General features: G+C 40.2%; 1 protein-coding gene and 1 long non-coding RNA gene across 5 annotated transcripts in view; both read right to left on the bottom strand.

Annotated features, from left to right (window-relative positions):
* aPKC (protein kinase C iota type) overlaps nt 1-23,249 on the bottom strand; it is a 269,251-nt gene that overhangs the window by 48,325 nt on the left and 197,677 nt on the right. The gene's annotated exons all lie outside the window — the stretch shown is intronic.
* On the bottom strand, nt 17,107-18,899 carry LOC138403647 (uncharacterized). Its single transcript, XR_011237864.1, has 5 exons — nt 18,580-18,899; nt 18,260-18,493; nt 17,796-17,855; nt 17,501-17,684; nt 17,107-17,304 (listed from the first exon to the last, which is right to left on the bottom strand). It is a non-coding gene; the product is annotated as an uncharacterized lncRNA (long non-coding RNA).

Consider the following 23,249-nt stretch of genomic DNA (forward strand, 5'->3'; position numbering starts at 1 on the left):
TGACTTTCATCTTGAGGCACTATTAAGAATAAGATTCAACTATGTTTAAATCGATCAATTTATCGATCTACTGTATAAATTACTAGCTTATGCTCGCGACTTCGTCCGCGTGCACTTCACAAATTTCAAACCCCTATTTCACCCCCTTAGGGGTTGAATTTTCAAAAATCCTTTCTTAGCGGATGCCTACGTCATAATAGCTATCTGCATGCCCAGCCCAATCCGTCCAGTAGTTTGAGCGGTGCGTTGATAGACCGCCAGTCAGTCAGTCAGTCAGTCACCTTTGCCTTTTATATATGTAGATTTTGAGAAGGGAGTAAGGATTGTTCGATCGTATTATCAATGAATTGTGTTAGAGATGAGGTCAAATTTAGGATTAGGTACTGAATGTGGTTAATATGGAATGAAAAGGAGGACTATTAGGGAGAAGCAAATATTCGACAAATAGCAACACATTTCTGTATTTTATTATAATAATAATATTCTGTATATAGCAATAGATTTCTATAGTTTATTAGGAGGCAGAAGGTCAATAAAACCGGTCAAGTGCGATTCAGACTCACACACAAAGGGTTCCGTACCATCGCACAAGATGCAACACTTGTAGGTATTTTTGAATTTTTATAATAGGCATGGCGGCCATTTTCGCCATCTTGATTTTTATTATTTGCAGCGGCAATAGAAAAAGACACCATGTGAACATTTCAACTCTACTTATTACGGTTAGTGAGATACAGCTCGCTGACAGACAGACGCGACGGACGAATACCGGAGGCTGAGATAAGGGTAAGGAAGAAAAGTGAGACTTTTTTTTTTTTTTTTTTTTAATAGATATAGCGAGCAAGCGAGCAGGCGGGTCACCTGATGTTAAGTGATTACCGCCGCCCATGAACATTTGCAGCACCAGAGGAGCCGCCGATGCGTTGCCGGCCTTAGACTACAATATGTCTTGACCAGATGGAAGACTCTTATCACAAACTGAGTGGTAGTTGAAATAGCCCCTTTGAAGGTATCAATACAATTATACGTATGAACGCATTTCTGAGAGACACGATCGAATATCCCGTAGTTGGAGTTGTTTGGTTTTTGTTACAACAGATCAGGTTCTTTTATTTTTATTCTTAATATATCATTTATTTTATTTAATCTATCTCCTTTCCTATTCAAAATTCCCTCCAAATTACGAGCCGCGTGGAATGGAACGCAACCGAAGAAAAATCCAAGATGGCGAAAAACACTCGAACGCGAGCCCACGCTGCTCCGAAAAGGTTTAAGTTTTGGACAAAAATGTGAACAATAAAATCCGAATAAAACTATCCGCTGGCCAGCAAGTGTCGTGAGTGTGTGACGGCAACTACAGAAGAAATCTAAAACCCTAGTGCATCCATAAGTGCAGCGCCGGACAAAGTACGTAATCCTGTTGTCTTATTTAATTATCCCTGGTGCCTTTCCCAATATTTAACATTTGGTCCTTCGTTCGCGAATGCATCGAATTTTCGGTGTATAAAAAACTGGTAGTTATCCTATGGGGTTGCATATCGTCACACGGGAATATCTTGGGTCAATCGGGGTAAAGTTCACGAAAATACACTCTACAAGCCATGTTTATTACGATATATGTGTATTATATCGAGTGTAGTATATAATAAATCCCTTATTTAAATGGTTGTAGTATATAATACGATATATATCTACATTTAAAATAGCACCGTGTGACGCTCTTGTTAGAACTTAGAATTGTGTAACAAAAGCTAAGCATGCTTTCGTTCGTTTCTACTTTAAAATAGAAACGAAGATGGCTATTTATGGTTAAATTTCTATTTTGGGAATCGGATTGCGTCATCGCGTGGGGCGAGCGCGGATTCTAGGAATTTAGCTGTTCAAATTGGAATTAAGGGATACTACACATGGGCGTATTAAAAGGTTTGGTTATTTTTTCGGAATAATTTTTCCCTAATAAGTTAAGGGTTATGTTTTGGCTTATTAGGAATTTCTTGGGAAGTAAGGGTCACGGCACACTAGTGCGCGTTTATTAAAAAGTTTGGTTTAGTTGTTGGAAGCATTTTTCTCTAATAAGCTTTGGTCGGAATTTCGCTTATTAGATATTTCTTTGGAAATAAGGGCCGCTCCACACTAGCCAGATTTATTCAAGGTTTTGGAATTATTGTAGGAGCACTTTCCCTAATAGGTTTAGGATCGATTTCACCTATTAGGTATTTCGTTGGAAATAAGGGTTGCTTCACATTAGTGCAGGTGTATTGCAAATTGTAGTTTATGTGTGGGACGCATGTTTCCCTAATAATGGTAATTTGTGGTTGTCCTTATTAGGTATTTTCTATTCTTGAAAATAAGGGCGGTTCCGCACTGAGCTAATTTTGGAAAATTGTCTTGGGTTTTATTAATATTGGAATTAATCATTGGTGCTTTGATTGGTTAATTAGGGTTGCTTTAGTCCTAAAATATTAAGGTAATTAATTATTAAACTTTAACCATGGGTGGGAAAAAGTTAATGACTAAAGTGCGTTATGATATGACCGTTTCTAATTTTGAGACAATACGCTCTCTCTCTCAGGTGGTGTTGGCTTCAAATGAAAATAAGCTTTTATTTAAAGCTAGATGTGCTGATTTGGAAAAACTATTTGAGGATTTTCAGGAATTGCATGTCCAATTGGCAGCGGAATCGGGACCGGAGTTTGATCAGGAAAAACACATGTTAGTGTTCAAAGAAATTAGTAATTCTTACTATACATCTAAGGCGAAATATGCCGAACTTTTTGAGGACTCGGAGCTGCCAAGGGCGACTGCAAGTAAAAGCGATGATTCAACAAATCAATCGTATAAACCGAATCTGTTACTACCTAAGGTGCAAATTCCAAGCTTTAGTGGTAAGATAGAGGAATATGAGTATTTTATGGATTTGTTCTTAGCAATGGTAGGGAATGATAATCAGTTGTCTAACACACAAAAAATCTATTATTTGTGCGGGGCTCTGAGTGGAGAGGCGAAGAGTTTGGTACAACATTTGTCAATTACCGGGGAAAATTATCTGGTTGTGCTGGATATTTTAAAGTCAAGGTATGGCAACCCAAGGTTGCAGGCCGATAAATTACTTCACACTATGATGTCGGCGTCTCCGGCAACAAAAAATTTAGGTTCTTTAAAATCGTTTTTAAATGTGTTGATGGAGACTAGCAAAGGACTGCAAAAGTTAAAGTTCCCGACGGAAGAATGGTCCTATTTGCTGTTGTATATTAACTTAAACAAATTAGACATTACGCTTAAGCGTCAGTTCGAAGATAAATTTGGGGGAGGCCAGGGGTTACCAACCTTTGAAAATTTAATCACTTTTTTAACCAAGGAGGTTCAAATTCTAGAGACTACTAATTCAAGTTCAAGGGGTACCAGCTCAACAAATTCTACTCAGCAGCATAAAGTGCACGTGGCTTATTCAAGAAACCAAACGCAAAAACAGTCGATTCAGTGTATTCTATGTAACGGGGTTCATTATTTAAATCACTGTGAGAAATTTAATAAGCTGAATGTAGCAGCACGGAAAAACTTTATTATTGAAAAACGGTTGTGTTTTCGGTGTTTTCATCGGCATCATATTAATGAATGTAAGGTCAAATTATCTTGCGGGACCTGTAATTCTCGGAAACATCATTCTTTGCTTCATTTGGATGAGGGGTCTGTAGGGAGCGGCTCTACTGACTCTGGTTCGGCTCCACCGGGTACGGGGGGGTTCTAAATTGGGTTCACCGAATGAGGGAAAGTCAGATGCGGTTAATGTTTTGCATTCAGCAGCGATAGGTGCTCGGCGCACGGTTTTATTGTCTACAGCTTTGGTGCATATCTTGGACAAATATGGAAATTATCATGAAGTCCGTGCTTTGTTGGATAGCGGTAGCCAAAGTACCTTTATTTCGGAAAAATGTATATCCCGGTTGGGATTGAGGGTTCAAAAATCGGGTTCTGTGGATGTACGGGGGGTAGGGGGAAGCCTGTTATCCGGGTATAAAGGCTGTGTTACAGTCAGGATTACCCCACGTCACGTTGATAACCCAGTGTTGGTGACAACCGCTTTGGTATTGAATAAGGTAGCGGATGATCTGCCTAGTTGGTCATTACCCAGTCAGTTGATGGATTGCTATCCGGGGCTGCATTTGGCTGATGATCAATTTTTTAAAAGCGCCAAAATTGACATGCTCATTGGGGCGGATCTCCTGGGGGACATTTTTCTGGGTGGAGAGATTATCCGACCTGAGGGGTTGCCATGGGCCATGAATACCATATTTGGTTATATTTTACAGGGGGCATGTCAAGTTAATAGGGAATCTAAATCCTCGGTACAAGTTTATTTTGCTAACACGGATGCTATATTGGAGAAATTTTGGGAGGTGGAGGAGGTGCCTGTCAAGATGAAGAATCCGAAAGAAGAGCCATGTGAAGTTCACTTTGAACAGACCCACCAACGGGATGCAACAGGACGATACGCACTGCGGCTACCGTTTCTAGCGGATCATCCTGAGTTGGGGGACTCTCAAAACCAAGCACGTAGACGGTTTCACACTTTGGAGAAGCGGCTCCAGGCGAATCCGGGGTTAAGCAGCAAATACGTGGACTTCATGCGGGAGTACCAGCAGTTGGGGCACATGGTTCCTTTCAGTGGAGATCTTGAAGCATCTCATTATGTAATTCCTCATCATGGGATATTTAAAGCGGGATCGGAGAAAATTCGAGTGGTGTTTGACGCCAGCTGTCCTACATCAACGGGGGTTTCTCTGAACGATTGCCTTCATGCCGGTCCTAAATTACAGCATGACGTTATGCAGGTTATCTGTCGGTTTCGGCTCCACAAAATTGCGTTTTCTACGGACATCAGGATGATGTACCGTATGATTGAGATTCAACGGGAAGATCAAAGGTACCAGTTAATATTTTGGCGGGAATCACCGAAGCTACCTTTGCAATTGTTTGCCTTAACAACGGTTACTTATGGTATGAAATGTAGTCCGTATCTAGCTATAAGGACTCTACGACAGCTCGCGGAGGATGAGTCACGTACGCCTAAAGGCGAGTCTGACCAAGGCGAGATGGATTCTTCCGGATTAGCAGAGGCAGCTCACGTGCTTCAAACATCCGTGTATATGGATGATATTTTAAGTGGAGCTCCTACTTTACCTGAAGCTCAACGGTTAAAGAAGGACATAATTCACCTGCTGTTCTTGGGCGGATTTGAACTGCGCAAATGGATGTCAAACGACGAACACCTCTTGGAGGATATTCCGTCAGATCATCGAGAGAAACCCCACTTATTTGACACGGACGGTCCTGGTTATGTAAAAATCCTAGGAATTCAATGGAATCCGGTTGCGGATACTTTTACTTACCATACTAATCTGGATCCAGACGTGGTTTGGACAAAAAGAGCCATTTTGTCCGTCCTCGCTCGTATGTTTGATCCTATGGGTTGGATAACCCCTGTGATTTTACAAGGGAAACTGTTGTTACAGCAGATTTGGCTGCTGAAATTAACCTGGGATGAATGTCCAACGCCAGAAATTATCAAGGAATGGACTCACATATTTAATCACCTCCCCGCCATGGAAAATCTTAAAATAAATCGGTTTGTGTTGGCTGACGAGGTCGTTCATTGCTCGTTACATGGGTCTCGGACGCCTCGGAAAAGGCTTTTGGCGCCGCAGTTTATATTCGTACTGTGACTACGAGTGGTCAGGTTCGGATCTTTTTACTGATGGCTAAATCGAAGGTCGCTCCTATAAAGAGTAAAAACTAACCATACTAAGTTGGAACTATCGGCGGCAGCGTTAGCAGTCAAATTGCTAAATAAGTCTTAGATTTCTATTAACGATAAAGTTGTCGTGCATGACATTTTGGTGGTCGGATAGCACGATAGCTCTTTCGTGGTTGAAAATCCACCTCATCGGCTTCAAACGTTGAAGGAACCGAGTGACCCAAATCAAACAAACAGTGGTTTGGATATTAATGGCGATACGTGCCCTCGGAGGGGAACCCGTCAGATGTTGCCAGCGAGGCTGTAAGGGCACGAGCTGCGTCTCATGACCTGTGGTGGGGTCCACCGTGGCTGTTGTCGGATGAAGGTGATTGGCCGGTTAATCTGGTGGATCCGGTTGACACATTGCCCGGTTTACGGAGGGCGGTAACGTCACTGTGTCGGCGGTGCTGTATCGGATACATCTCTCATGGCCAAGTACAGCTCTTTGTCCACGTTAATAGCGGTGACCGCGTATTGCATTCGGTTTGCGTCGAACTGTAAAAAACCGACTAGCCGAATCACGGGTCCCCTAACAGTGGTAGAACGTAAACAAGCTTTAGAACGGCTTGTTCGGTTTAGTCAGGCAGACGCCTTTTCCAAGGATATTGAAGCGATTTCTAACAAACGAATGTGTTCCCACGGGCCTAAGAAGATTGAACCTTTTATGATGATTCAGGACTACTTCGGGTGGGAGGCCGACTTGAACGATCTAGTTTACCTTTCGAGGCTAAGCATCCGTTGCTTTTTGCCCAAGTCTCATGTCCTAACATCCTTGATAATTGTGCATCATCATGAGCGATGTTGCCATGTGGGAGCAACTGCCCTTCAGGCAATTCTACAAAAACAATTCTGGGTCATTTCCGCTCGGCAGGCTATTCGAAGCCAGTGTTTAAGTGTGTAAGTGTTTTAAGACTAAAGCCAAGCCAGCCGAGCCTTTATGTCGGACTTACCAGGTGACCGGATAAATGCCACTGGATTGTTTCATACGGTGCAAACGGCTTGGCGGGTCCGTTCGCAATTAAATCTTCTCGTTTACGAAAAGCCAAGGTCAGTAAAAGAGTATTTGTGCGTATTTGTATGCTTGCTACAAAAGCAGTACATTTGGAAGGGTCGGAGATTTATCAACGGAAGGATTTTAGCGGCTTCTCCCGTTTTTCGGCGAGGCGCGGTCTACCTTTTCGGATAAGATCGACGGTGGGGAATTCCGTTGGAAGCAGCCGTCATCTGGAGAGGTACAGCGGTTCTTGCGGACTCAGGAAGTGCAAGTAATTTGACCCATCAAGCTGGCCAATTGGGAGTCATTTGGCAGTTCAATCCCCCCGCGTCTTCGCATTTTGGCGGGCTTTTCGAAGTGCTGTTAAGTCGGCTAAGACCTTACTAAAAAGGGTTGTGGAGATCAAACCCTTACAGCCTGAGGAATTGTAACTTTGGTGGTCAGAATTGAGGCCTTGTGCTGAACTCAGGCCTTATGCCCTTTATCTCAAGACCGGATCAGTTAGAAGCTTGACTCCGGCTCATTTTACTTATCGGCAGGTCGCTTTGGCAGTTTCCGAGTAGACTGGCATCATATTCCGGACTCTCGGTTTAAACCGCTATCAGTTGGTTACGGCAATGTCCCAGCGGTTTTGGCTTAAGTGGAGTGAGCAGTATCTACACACCCTTCAAATGCGAAACAAGTGGACTGCCACGACTGACCTCCTACCGTTGGAGAGTTAGTCTTAATTAAGGACGAGAATTTGCCGCCACTTAAATGGAGGCTTGCTAGCATTAACGAGCTGCTACCTGGGAGAGATGGGGTCGTTAGGGTGGTAAAATTATAACGTCCACTGTTCTTTGGTCCGACCTGTTGTCAAAACTGTGTCGGCTTCCTCTTAAGTTAATACAATGTTTAAGGGATAAAGGCTTTTAGCCTTTCTCGGGGGGAGAATGTTTGGTTTTGTTTACAACAGATCAGGTTCTTTTATTTTTATTCTTAATATATCATTTATTTTATTTACATCTATCTCCTTTCCTATTCAAAATTCCCCTCCAAATTACGAGCCGCGTGGAATGGAACGCAACCGAGAAAAATCCAAGATGGCGAAAAACACTCGAACGCGAGCCCACGCTGCTCCGAAAAGGTTTAAGTTTTGACAAAATGTGAACAATAAAATCCGAATAAAACTATCCGCTGGCCAGCAAGTGTCGTGAGTGTGTGACGGCAACTACAGAAGAAATCTAAAACCCTAGTGCATCATAAGTGCAGCGCCGGACAAAGTACGTAAATCCTGTTGTCTTATTTAATATCCCTGGTGCCTTTCCCAATATTTAACAGGAGTTTTGTTAGGGACTACTTCTCAACATGTTAACTATTTACCAGTATCGAGAGCTACCTTGGGAACTATGACGCGGGGCTGTGGGACCAAACTGTAAAACGACTGTTAATTGACTGATTAAGGACTTTGAAAGTTTAAGATGGGTCGTAAACCATCGTAACACTGAAATTTACGCTGGAAGAGGTGTACCATACCAAATGACAGTTAGTATTTGTGTCGATTCGAGGCGCCCGAACCGAGCGTCCCGGGAATTAAATAGACACCTTGTGTAAATTGTCTTCGTGTCGTGTCTTCCTCACTTTTAGTTCTGAGTACGCTCACATGACCATCACTATCAGCGCCAAAATGGAGCAAATTCAATTCGAAAGGTCGGGCCAAATCCAGGTCCACGCGACCCTACTTACATTAGCGTAATATTATGTCGCGTACTCTTGATGCTTGAATCTCTGTGACTCTAAGTGTGAATCCTATAGAGCGCACTTGACTTGCTTAGACTTAAGACAGCGTTTAAACGAGACAGAGCTATATCTTCTCACATAAATCTGTCTCGTTTTAACTCAAACTTAGCCTGAGCAAAGTAAAGTGCGCTCACTAGATCTCAGCCTTAAGACTTTTTGACTTCAACAAACCATCGCCTATATGATAAGAATGGACGGTTTGTTGGGAAAGTGCACTTACGCATTCACACACAAAGCGGATATGCGGGTCTTACTGGGCTGCCATAAGATACCCATTAAAAACCCAGCGGCACAATCGCGTTCAGGAAGAGGCGTCTCAGGATCCTGTGTATCGGATGTGACTGAGACATCCCGACGTTGAACCGGTTTCAGGTTTCCACCTATTTCCTTAGGCAGGGAAGAGTGCTGCCCACTGCTACTTCAGTTTGCTCATGACTTTGGGCCATGTCAATGATCTTGATTTCATGCGGATCTTTTCACTTCAGATATTATCCGTCAGGGATTCTTACTCGCTAAGCATTTTTGAAAATTATCAATTTACAAATAAATTGAACTGTAGTATCGTTAAAAAAATAACGTAGAAATATTTCAAAGTTCAATACAATTTTCTGAAGCGCCTCACTTATAAATTTTGGTTCCTCGTTTTAGGCTCTTAAAGTACACAATTTTATTAATCAAAACCAGTTCGGTATAGAAAACGAAAATCATAAAGTGCTTTTCGAACAAAAGCAGACTTGACCTATATGAATTATTTATTGCTGCTTCGTTCAGTTTTTGGCTCTAGTTAAATATAGTTAATCGAAAGTTTGCTTTGTTCAACTTCTCATTTATTTGTATCAAGTGTGTATTTTTTTAAATTCATCACAGGCGCACGCTTGACCACGATCACACCTGATGGGAAGTGATGATGCTGGGCTAACTTGGAAGAGATATGGAAAATTTATTAAACCCATACTCCTTTTCGGTTTCTAAGCGACATCGTACCTACTGGAACACTTGATCACTTGGCCCGCCTGTCGCCGCTAGGGTGAGTAACTAGCCAAGGCCGAATCCTTTTTACTGAGACCAGAAACATAAATTTTTTCTACTAGGAATCGAACCGGGACCTTCCACTTTATAAGACCACAGTAATCATCACTGCGCCAGGGAGGTAGTCAAAAACATTAGAGAAAACCTAAACAACGCAACGAAGTGGCAAAGAAAAAGCCAGTATTATTTAAGGCTTATAAGGCTTATGTCAAGGCTCTTTAGAGTAATTATAAGGCGAGGAAGACTGAAAAGGGCGATTTATATTCCCGATAGCAGAATATCTCTGCATATATGGAACATGGGCAAATGCCACTCAAACAATACACGTATATTTATTTGAAAAGCAGTTTGCATCACAATAGCTATGTTATAGACTTATAGAATAAAGGCGTGGACAAATAAAGCGCGCCGACAGCAACGCGCGACTGCAACGTATCTAATGCGGCTCTTTTGTAGATAAGGAGAACTGTATGAGGTGTTCACACTCCCGAGCACTTGTAATTGGAGCGAAGTTGACTTAAAAGTTACATATTGAAGGGTGCTTGGAAGAGCTCGCAGGGTAGCCATACGGCCGCCAAATTGTACCTGCCTATATTTTTGTTTTTGCTTTTATGTGTTTTCTCTGTACTAAGTTTTGTGATGTACTGTAAAAGTATATCATTCTATTCATTCATCGACCCTTGAACTGGCAACCGGTACTATCTCAATATTATCAACTTTTCAGCTTGTCTTCCTAAGCTAAATATGCTTTTAAAGTTGTGACACTGTGGAGTACAAAATAGCATAAGTAAAGTCGTCAAAAATTTGAGATAGGATATTTCAAGTTGATAAAAAAGACACCATACCTCGGCGCCACTCCACTCGGTCTGTGGGCATTGTACTCAAGGCCCCTGCTGTAAAGTTGCTCTCGCTACGCCGATACGCGTTGTGTTTGCTTCAGCTTTAATCTCGAGTAGTGGCTCGTATTCGCCAAACCATCTAAATGACGTTCAAGTCTTCCTTTTAACTTGCCTTCGTAAGAGGATAAGGATGGAAGATTGCCGCGATAAAATAATACTACTTAGGTAGGTACGGTCCCTTTCTATTCACGCATTGTTGTCTATTTTTTAGGGTTCCGTACTCTCAAAGGAAAAAGAACGAAACCCTTATAGGTCACTTTCTTGTCTGTTTGTCTGTCTGTCTGTCTGTCGTATGTATGTCTGTCAACAAACCTACAGGGTACTTCCCGTTGACCCTAGAATCATGAATTTGGTAGGTAGGTAGGTAGATCTTATAGCTGACATTTGGGGGAAAAATCTTAGATTAGAACCGTGATAATTTAGGCTTACATCACAACAAAAAAATTGTGGTCATGAACTAATAATTAGTATTTAACTTTTCTAAGTAAGATGATTATATCAAGTGGGGATTCATATGAAAGGTCTTCATCTGTGCATTCTAAACATATTTTTATTATTATGTTTGTATCATAGTTTTTTGAATTATCCTGCAAAATGTTCGAAAAACTACGACTGTAGTACGGAAACCCCTCATTGCGCGAGCCTGACTCGCACTTGGCCGGTTTTTAAGCTAGGAGGAGCTTGAGCTTGCAACTTCATGTTTCAAAGTTTACAAATATACGACACTCTTTTGCTAATAAAATGACCATATTTGGTAAACAACCTTATAGAAACTTGGCTGGATCTCATTTATTTTTCATATTGTTCATTATCATTATTTGTCAGATCCGTGTTCGGATGCTCACGTTTAATTTATGCTGACGACTAATAACTTTGTAGTACGTAAATGTTATGGTTTATCCTAAACTTGGATAGTCCGAAACCGCCATGACTAAATAGCCGCTCTCCAGCATAATAGGCCCAACAAGCCACACCGAAACAATTACGATGCGGACACCGTGTAGAACTAACTCTATCTTGTTACAGACGTTTATTAGAACACTAGCTGATGCCGCGACTTCGACCGAAATAGATTTTAAAATCCCGTGGGAACTCATTGATTTTACGGGATAAAAAGTAGCCAATGGCACTCTCCAGGTCTTAACTATACCTATGCAATCACGTCAATCCGTTGCTCCATTGCGACGTGATTGAAGGACAACCAACAAAACTAACACACTTTCGCGCAATTATAATATAGGTACTGATTATAATATGGATACTGACTAGCATACCTACCCGACCGGCTTCGCTCGAGTGGAATTTAAAAAATCGGTGCAGGATAGGAATATTTAAAAATCCCGAAAAAAGTGCTTTTTCAATTTTGACCGAAACCCTAAATACCCATATTCATACAAACGGTATGTAAAATCATGGACTTTCATATAAACTTTCATCCCATTTTAACCCTTTTAGGGGTAAAATTTTTAAAAACGTGAAATACGTAGGTATTCCTATATTTTTTAAATGATAGCTTACATACCAATTTGTTCGACATAACTTGAAAAATGACGAAATATAAACTTTTCGCCTATTATAACCATTAGGGATAGAATTTCCTAAAAACACTGTTAGTTAATGCCTAGATCCCAACAGAAATCTACTGCCAAAATTTTAAGTTTTTAATCCCATCGTTTGAGTTGTGCGTTGATAGATGAATCGGTCAGTCAGGGCAGGACTAGTCTTTTTTATATTATTTAATGTTGTATTAGGTAGCTATATATATAGGTAAATGCTTTGTTACAATTTACTTTAGAAACAAGGAGGGGTATTAACCAGCGTGATCATTTAATATAGGCAATTAACAAAAGATCTCAGGCATTACATTTCCCGGAATGCCTTGAAAACATTAGCTAATGAATACCGCATACCGCGACCTCTCGCACTCTATTTGCATATTTCTACGTGGTGGGGTTAATTAAAATTATTAAGGTGCTCTCTCACAGAGTGTCCTATCACGAATCTCAAGTTGACAGAAGCTCGGTAAGGTTCATCATCGATAGACGTCCACTGCTAGACATCGGTTTTTCGAACTATGTGCCCTGCCCATTGCTACTTCAGCTTTACAACCCGGTGGACTATATCGGTTTCTATGGTTCTCAGATTTGATTACGCAGAGAAACTCCAAGAATAGATTTCTCGATTGCCCGCTGAGTGACTCAAGTGACGTCAAAACACTTTAGCTTTAAGTACCTTGGCTACCTTTTTAATACAGCTCAAGTTTACCCACACTTCTACAGCTAACGCTTCACGCGCAAATCTCGCGAACTTATAATCAGTGGTACTGAATTTTAGGTTTTAAATCGAGGACATTTAGGACCACTGTACTCTGACGTTATTGTGTTTTTGATAGCAACATTTTAGTGAGAGAGATGTGTCTCATAACAACAAAACTATCTTAAGTAGGTATAGTACGTGACAGGTCAATCCATGCCATGTGGCAATCGGGGTGGGTATGCCCCGTACACCAGCACAGCCCCCGCGTTAACCCGATGCGTGTGAGGGGCGTCCCCCCGCCTCAAACCCCGATTGCCATGTCGACCTGTCGCGTACCACACATATTACATACCTACTCGCTTCTCGTTACTAGCCAACTCGTTTCTAGTGTTTTAGGGTCCCGTACCTCCAAAAGAAAAACGGAATCCTTATAGGATCACTTTGTTGTCTGTCTGTTTGTCGGTGTGTCAAGAAACCTACAGGGTACTTCCCGTTGACCTAGAATCATGAAATTTGGCAGGTAGGTAGGTCTTATAGCAGACATTCGGGGAAAAATCTGAAACCGTGAATTTGTGGTAACATCACACAAAAAAATTAAATTGTGGTCATGAACTAATAATTAGTATTTTCAATTTTCGAAGTAAGATAACTATATCAAGTGGGGTATCATATGAAAGGTCTTCACCTGTGCATTCTAAAACAGATTTTTATTTATTTTTATGCATCATAGTTTATGAATTATCGTGCAAAATGTCGAAAAAATACGACTGTAGTACGGAACCCTCGTTGCGCGAGCCTGACTCGCACTTGGCCGGTTTTTTACTAGCTCAACACGTTTCAGCGGTCGGGCAACTGATTAAGATCGTTTGTACTATCTAGCACCGTGAGAAGACAGCGTAAATGTGAACTCAAATATACTCACATCACATCATGACATCAGTATGTCTTTCAAAAGATATCGAGCGTTACATTTCAAAGAAATTTCATTTTGCAAGTGCTTCAGGGATGTCACGCAAAATAACAAATTAATTTTTCAAGCTCATTGCAAAGGATCATATTTATCAAATAAAGTTAATTTTCTTAAGAAAGTAATGTGACAGGAATCCAGTAGGTTGATTCCGGAAAACCTGCATAAATCATTATTACAATCGCTTTTTTTTAATTTTTTTTTGAGAATATTAGCCATGTTAAATGACTAAAATTCCCCTTTCCTCTCCAACTAAGCGTCAGGCTTGTGCTAGAAATAGGTACGACAATAGTGCAACGGGCGGGGTTTGAACCGTTGACCTTTGTTGTGATTTTTGGTATTTATGGTTTTCTTGCTGCAACAATCATTGTAGCCAATAGTGAGTCGGATTCTACCGTAACCGAGCCACATTGAAGCCTCAATAGCTCAACCGGTAAAGGAGTGGACTGAAAACCGAAAGGTCGACGGTTCAAACCCCGCCCGTTGCACTATTGTCGTACCTACTCCTAGCACACTGCACAAGCCTGACGCTTAGTTGGAGAGGAAAGGGGAATATTAGTCATTTAACATGGCTAATATTCTTTAAAATAAATAAAAAAAAATCTTTTTGTATACCTACTGCTCCGCTATGAGTAAAGGACGATTTCGACTTTAGGTTAGTGATATTATTTTTCGTCGGATGTCCATTTGAATTTAAGTTCTAGTTTGCTTATGAACAAAATCAAAGATCGTAGTAACCCTAGCTATTAAAACACCGTGACGACAATAAAGCTTTACATTTCTCCCTCGTGGTGTGTTATTTGTTTAATTCAATCGGATTCTATTGTCGGAGCTCGCCGAGTTACGGCACATTATATTATATGATAAATCCTTTTACGGCGTTCGCTACAAAATTCGACGTAAAATACATAAATTAAGCATTATTTTGTCTGTAGCACATGTACTATGTTGCTGCTGTAAATGGCTGCTGCAAATATAACATCTACCCGTTGAGCTATTGAGGCTAGTGCGTAAGCAATATCCGAGTTCAGTCCGAGTTTTTACATCCGTATTTTCACGGACTCGGATCGAATGAGTGCGTAGCCGCTGTTAGTATGTCGATTTCTCTTGCACCGCAAATATTGGCTAAATGCTGAATATTCTGATGCTAAGGCCGCAGTTATTAGTAAATAGAGGAAGCACGGTGAGCTTCCATCAACAAATACATACTTAGCCATATAAATACTCATTACATACTCATACAAATATTATGGTGACAATAATCGATTAATCAATTTTATATAGGTCCCGCTAATTGCTATTGCACTGGAACCATGTCTCATTAGCATCGAAATGACGTCATTTTGACGTGAGCCGAAATAAAAATGTACAATCAGCTCGAAACTTCAGTCTAGTGCTGACGTCACTAAAATGGCGGCCACGCGCATTAGCAATTTGCGGGACAAAATAGGAGAATTTGCTACAAAAAAGGAGCAAATAGAGAACGAAGAAGACAAGTCATAACTTAAACAAATGTAAATTGTTTATAGAAGCACTATTATTATGTATTAAATAGTAGACGGAATGACACACTTCATTTAAACCTTCGTTTTTTTTTGCTGTGTCTAAATTGGACTTGTTAAACATTCTTAATGTTGATAATTTAAAAAAAAAACTAAATAAGCGGACAACGAAAAAAACTATTCATTAAAAATCCAAGCTAAATCCACTTCAATCTACCTTTTAAAATTACCCGACATAAAATATATAATGGCCTTTATAACTAACTAAACTGGGGAAGTATACGGATAAATGGTGCAGTGAATAAAACATTAAGCCGGCACTGCAATTGGCTAAAAATAGCGCGCTTTTAAAACTTATGCCTGAACGAAAATTGAAGGCGGGGAGAGCGACTTATAAACCGGTAGACTGCAATACCACCATATTGCAGCTCTTATTGCCTGCATTATACAGAGTGTAACCAGAACGCTGGCAAAAACGAAGACAGTTACCAAATTTTGTTAAAGACTGATATACTTTTTATCCCGGAAAATCAAAGAGTTCCATACGATTTTTAAAAACTTAAATCCGTGTGGATGAAATCGGGGGCATCATTTGTGTGGTACGGAAATAATTTGCACCTCGGAGGCGGATACAAGCTACTTTTTGTCCCGGAAAATCAAAGAGTTGCCATAAGATTTTTAAAACCAAAATTCATGTGGACGAAGTGGCGGGCAACGTAGTTAGTAACTGTATAAATTTAACTAGAATTAAGTCTTATAGCACACGTAAGGGTACAAATCCGAAAACCGCGAATCACAAAAAAAAATGTGTTCATGAACAAATAATTAGTATTTTCAACTTTCAATGCGAGATACTTGTACTTGATATATTACTTGTATATTCTAAACCAGATTTTTATTTATTTTTATGCATAATAGTTTTTGATTTATCGTATAAAAATTTCAAAAAAATACGACTATAGAACGGAGCCCTCGGTGCGCATGTCTGACTCGTACTTGTCCGGTTTTTCACAGTACAGCAGGGCTATTCTGTAAAGCATTTTTCGTAATTCGACTAGTGAATTCGCGATGAGTTTGATCATTTGTATTCTGTAAAACTCGATAGTACAGGTGGTGCCGCATTGACGAATGCGGCGGTGAGATAAACTACTTGGTCAGGATAAATGAGGCACAAGTGGTATTCTCTAACGCCATTTCTTGGTTCGATCGAGCTTCGATTGTCGAATTACGTCATCTCAAAGCTCGAATCCACTTGTCAAATATAAAGTTATGTGAGAGCTATCGAATTCGGAGTGAATTTTTGCTTTAGTGATTTTAATTGATTTTATATAAAACATTTAAGCTTTAATTTAAGTGATAAGTTGTTTTAAGTAAAATAATTAGTTTATCAGTTACATTTTGTTAGTCAGTATTGGTTAGTAGGTACCTATAGAATTATTACTACCATGGCTCGATTGTGTTCAATTTCTTATTCATCATCATCAACCAATAGACGTCCACTGCTCGACATAGGTCTCTTGTAGGGACTTCCACACGCCACGGTCTTGCGCCGCCTGGATCCAGCGGCTCCCTGCGACTCGTCTGATGTCGTCCGTCCACCTAGTGGAGGGTCTTCGACGAAAAAAGTCGACGTCAAGCGAATGAGATTCGTAATTCACTTACTATTATTTAATAATTACTCGAGACTTTGTTTTTAATTACCGACTCTCCGAAGAGTTAATAGAACATTTATTGGAAGAAATAAAACATCAAGATTTGTTTACCAAATATTATTTTCGGTTTAAAGGAATATTTATTTTCTCAAAAATAATAATAATATTCACTTAACTAAAATTTTGTACATATTTTAATTTTAGTAGGTACTTACGCAGAAGTGTGCATGTATTATATTATAATTCTATTTTCCTTTATTCTTATACCTAAACTATTTACCTAATTACAATATTACCTAACTTAACTAATATAAATTTAGTTATGGGGTATTGGGGTTGCCAGAAATCTCTCTGTCATTCTGGAGAATTGAGACCACCGTTGAGTTGGAGATGCCACTGTTTGGCGTCTTTGGCGACGGTTGGATGGCGCTAGAACAAAAATAACTTCTTAGTAGAATTTATAAAGTAAGTAATTTAGTAGAATTTATATTAATTTATTAAGTTAAAGTCAATCTATCCTTATTCAAATCTGTTGGTATATTTACAGACACAAACAATAATTTTATTATTGGGTAGGTACTCTAAATCTATCGCATTTTCTAGTTATCTTGTAAATTATAATTACTTGTCATCGGGGAAGGTGGCTGGTTCTGTGCTGGTGATCCCAACAGCCAACTTTGGGCATTAAGCGTGCGCCGTGAGGGATGAGCACCCGAGCCCGAGGGTGTTGTAGGCAAAGGCGGTGGTCCACTAACTCCAGCTGGTGGGGTGTGCGGTGGGGAAGGAGGTACAGGCAGAACACTCTGATTCTGAAAAAAGTAGGTATAATAATATTAGATATGTATATTTTATGTAAATTTGATAAGATATTATTAGTAACTAACTCAACTAAAAAAAAATCAATAGCAAATTAGCCTTACCCTAGCAGAAATGACTATATCTGATAGTGTGCTCGGAGTGCTTCTGTAACATTGATGGTCCTAAAACAAATTTAAATAATGTGAATAAAACAATAAAATGTAAATAAATGCATAATATAGTATTTCTATTTATTACTGACAGATGTTTGTTTAAAAATAAATTACTTTAAATACAATACTTGAGCTATTCTGTTATATAAATACATCTAACAAGTTTACCACAGGGAGCATTTTGAAAGAGATAATATAATGTTTAGACCCCAAATTTTAGTTGGGGTTTTTAAAGTTAGTAGATTATGTACAACAGAATTAGTTACCTACACTAAATACTTTTTTTAATGTCACACCATTGAGGCAAAGCATTAGGTGAGATGTTAATGCTAATAACCGGGACCAACAGCTTAAGTGTAACCAGGGTTTTTTAAACAATGTTTCACTTCTTTACATGTAAACCATTCACTTACTTCTGTTTGTGGCAGTGGAGCATCTATCTCCAAACTTTGGTCCACTGTTTTGAAGTTTTAACACAGCCTCCAAGGCTGTTTAGTTGGAGTTCCAGTGTCTCCCAAGATCTTCGGGCTGCGTCCCTTGCACTAGGTACTTTAGAGAAACCCTTTGCAAGGCGTGGGTTTCTCTCCAAGTACTCCAAAAGAGACTCAATTTGAGCCCGAGAAGGATGCGACGCTCTTTCCGTGATGCTGTATTACGAAATGTAATCTTGTTAGACACGAATTGTTAGATATGAACATAATTTGTAACTAAAGAGCAAAATTACAATACTTACTTCATTTTTTGGAAACTTTTTCCTCAACAAATCCTTTAAAATCCACAAAACAATAGTTACTTTTAATCCACAATTTCGAATTCGATCACTAATGTCACTTGGTTTGTAAACAAACTTAAAACTTTTTAATTCGCAGCCATCTTGCGACAAAGACCGGTAGGTGCTAAATGTAATTTCGGTATCTTATACGTTAAAAAATGAGATTTATTTTTTTATGTGTACATTTTTTTGTACCAAAACTATAAATCATACATTTTATTAGAAATGTGTACGTATTTTGATAAAAGACGGATTTAAAAATTTTACCGATTCGCTTTACCATAGAGGACACATCCCTAGTCGTTCGAGTTCGCATTCCGAACTCACTTCACTTCGCATGTGCGTAGCAGATGTTTACAGAATACCAAACCAAGGTGAAGTGAGTTTGCTTTCGAAGTGAGCTATCTCACTTGAGTGAGCCTCGATATCGAGATGTTATTTTAGTGAATAGCCCTGCAGTACAGTTTACAACCACTCAACCGATTCAGAAGACAGACATAGGATACTTTTCCTCCCGGAAAATCAAAACCGGTTCCCGGTTCTCACGGGAACGGGACGGTTTTTATAAACTCTAAATCCATGTTTAATATTTACATATACTTAACATAATGACTTCTCTACTTTTTTTATAATTCACACGAGGCAGGGTGTGAAAGTATGCGCGGAGGTAGGTAGAAAGGTAACACTTCAAAATTTTAATTAAAAAGTTAGACAGAGTGTCATATTCGTGCCGGCATTAAAAGTTTACGGCTTCGCAGATAAGGCTCTCCGCCCAAGTCAGACTTTTTGTACGTCCAATAAATAATCAAGCCGATAATGTCACCGACTTTTATCAAAGATTTTTTACCGACTTTTTGTAGGACGTGTACGTTTCAATATTGCAATCTGTATGTTTCATTTCAGCCGACAAAAATCAGTCACTGACTGTCGGACATGGGCGGAGCACCTAACAGCCCGTTTCTTGTCGGCTGTCGGGCCCGGATTTTAATCGGACGTTCCTGTGGCAGAAAATTTTATATTTTTCACACTTGTCTAAAACGGATTTTGTGTCAAAATGTTCTGTCACTGGAACATCCGATTAAAATCCGGGCCGACAGCCGACAAGTGGGAACGGGCCTACGTGCAGACTGCCGACTGAACGGCGCCGCTTTCATTTTAATGCGACGAATTTTGGCAATAAAAACCGGAGCAGTGCGAGTGCAGATATGCTAGATTATTTATTAAAGAGATTTATGACTATCTCAGTCCTACAAAAAATAATTACTTAGATCATATGATCTGACATTTCTAGATTACTTATTTTTGAGAGCGGTGATAGCTTAGTGGGTAAGACCTCTCTTCTGTGTGCTAGCTTTTCACGGTCCATTCGTTTAACCGATTTTGCGTACAGAAATAGCTTATGAATATCTCGAATATATTGTTTATCTCGGAAAGTCAAATTTTCCACGCGATTTTAATCATCCTAAATTTGCGCTGAAGAAAGAAACGTAAGAAATCAAGTATTCTCATAACAATGGAATATTTGTCATAAATGTAGGTGGTAAAGTTTGAAGCGTCGTCGTAACGTTTTGTGGAGTTTACGTGACTCGCTATCTTTGTACAACACTTTGCATGTCAATCCCCCAGGGTTTTGGTAAACAAGGCAAGCGCAAAAACGGGGTACACCTGTCACCTGACATGACAAAAAGTCTACGTTAAGAGAAGAAATCCTAGCGCGCTTCCTAGCGTTTTCCATATAAGCGTAGTTTGGTTCAACTCAATGAGAGAATTGGGTTGAAATATCGACAAATAAAAACAAAAATTAATCGTGGTATGTACCCGTTTTATACATTAAAATATGTCAATGAGAGAAATCAAAATCTCTAAAATAATATGAATTTAAATCAAATATTTTAACTAAAACCTGGCAAACAACAGATATTAGTTTCTAGAACGTATCTACAAAATTTCAATGACTTTGTTTAGTTAATATTCGAAAAGGAGACAAAATCATCTGTATGGAGCTCGATACGAATAAACTCCTCTTAATGGCTCTAAATAAAGCTGTGATAGCCTAGTTGTTAGGACGTCCACCTTCTAATCGGAGGTCGGGGGTTCGATCCCGGGCACGCACCTCTAACTTTTCGGAGTTTTGTGCGTTTTAAGTAATTAAATATCATTTGCTTTAACGGTGAAGGAAAACATTGTGAGGAAACCTGCATGCCAGTTCTCCATAATGTTCTCAAAGGTGTGTGAAGTCTTCCAATCCGCACATGGCCAGCGTGGTAGACTATGGCCAAAACCCTTCTCACTCTCAGAGGAGACCCGTGCTCTGTAGTGAGCCGACGGCGCGCGGCGATGGGTTGATCATGATCATGACGAAAGGATCTAAATAATGTTACATAAGGTCATAACCGTCGTTTTGTCGTAGGAGAGACATATTTATATATCATTGTCGTAGCATGGTCGTAGCACGTGATCTACGTAGCACATAAGCCGTGAGTAAATACACAATTTCCATTTACCGCAGTACGGTGTTCATTCTCGCACTGCGTACGAATGCGTTTGAATTGTGCCAAGTACATGCATTATGCATTCTGCCTTATTTCCATGTAAATACTAGCTAATTCTATAGATCATCATCTCAACCCATCGCCGCTGGTTATTACCACACCATACGGGTCTTCTGACTCCTCTCGGTATGATTAGGGTTGGGGACATAGTACACCACGCTGGCGTGCGGATTGGCAGGCTTCACACACCTTTGAGAATACTATGGAAAACTCAGGCACGTAGTTTTTCCTTCACCACTAACTACTAATCAATTACACCACTAGTATAAGTCGTAACCACAAGGCGATCAATGCTTACTTATTCTTCAGATGGTCTTAACAATTTATTGATTTTTTAGTTTATCGTCATTCCTCGTTAGGCACATCAACGTCTTTACGTCAACGGCATAAGACGTTAATTCGTTACCATGTGCGAAAGCATCGTTGTGAAAGTTGACGACCTCCGCCTTTTTGGAAGTCAGTTAAAATATGTGTAGAAAACGCGCAAAAACTAGTTAAATACCAAACAAGGGAAACATGCTTCGCTAGGAAGAGTGATAAACAAACAAACTTGCACAAACTCTCTCAGTAAAAGTTGGCCAACTGCCACTATACGGAGGCTCGGTGCTCAGGTGCTCTCGCTCCAGTTGTCGCGCCGTAAACCATCCTGTGATATGCCGCGACGCCTTGACACGTTACTGTACAAGCTTAGGCACAACACACACCTGCAGAGTGTGGTGCCGAGCGCAGCGTCTCTATACCCAATTGCGGCGAAGCCTAAATGGAGGTTTAAGTGTTTTACCTGGATATATGTATGTAATGTCCGTTTTTATGTTCGCTGGTAACTACTCAACGGTTAAACCGATTATGATAAATGATACTTCATTTGATTCGTCTTGATGGCACGAGTGTTACCGCGTACATAAAATTCATAAAAAATCTAAATGACGGATTTTATGTGCGGGCTGAAAAAGATGCTGTGCCAACCACAGTCAGGGTTTTTTTTAAAACTTTTGAATTACTGCTGAAATAAATAATGACAATACAAAAATACTAGTTAGATAAGTACTTCATCGTAGCGTGATCTAGAACCTTTCGTATGACTTCGAATAGCGTCATCTGGTGTCTGTATGTAGAGAACACCACATACCGATACCATGACTGAGTGAATGTTCGCATGTTCTAACAATACAGCACAATAAGTTTGTAACAAAAGTCCTCACCTGACTGATTTCCAATTTGGTTTTCAAGTTAAGTATGCTTGGGGTCTCAAAGGCAAGTTCCCAAGCTCACTTGATGGAAGTCACGGGAACTTATTAATCTCGTCCTTAGCAAGCGAGCATTCCTCACTGAACGATGTAACTTTGTTATACGACACACACTGCTGTATTGAGTACTAGAGGACTTTAGCTGTCGTTTACTTGACGACCTCCGTGGCGTAGTCGTAAGCAATGTGGTGTTATTAGTGGGAAGTTCCGGGTTCGATTCCTGACAGGGGTTTGGAATTTTATGATTTCTAAATTTCTGTCTGGTCTGGTAGGCTTCCGCCGTGGCTTGTTATCACCCTACCGGCAAAGTCGTGCCGCCAAGCGATTTAGCATTCCGGTACGATGCCGTGTAGAAACCAAAGGGGTATGGGATTAATATAAACTGCCATACCATACCGTAGACTATAGCCAAATCCTTGTCATTCAGAGGGGAGACTCAGAAGTTTTTTTATTTATTCAGATACAAGTTAGCCCTTGACTGCAATTTCACCTGGTGGTAACTGATGATGCAGTCTAAAATGATAGCGGGCTAACCTGGAAGGGGTATGGCAGTTTTTATTAAACCCATACCCCTTTGGTTTCTACACGGCATCGTACCGGAACGCTAAATCGCTTGGCGGCACGGCTTTGCCGGTAGGGTGGTAACTAGCCACGGCCGAAGCCTCCCACCAGACCAGACCAGAAATTTAGAAATTATAAAATTCCAAACCCCTGCCAGGAATCGAACCCGGCACCTCCCACTATTAAGACCACAGCGCTCACCACTGCGCCAGGGAGGGGAGGAAATAAACCGGTGTTGGGGGGTTGATGATGATGATGATGATGAAAGGCA

This window comes from Maniola hyperantus, chromosome 19 (assembly GCF_902806685.2).
Source record: "Maniola hyperantus chromosome 19, iAphHyp1.2, whole genome shotgun sequence".
NCBI lineage: Eukaryota > Metazoa > Arthropoda > Insecta > Lepidoptera > Nymphalidae > Maniola > Maniola hyperantus.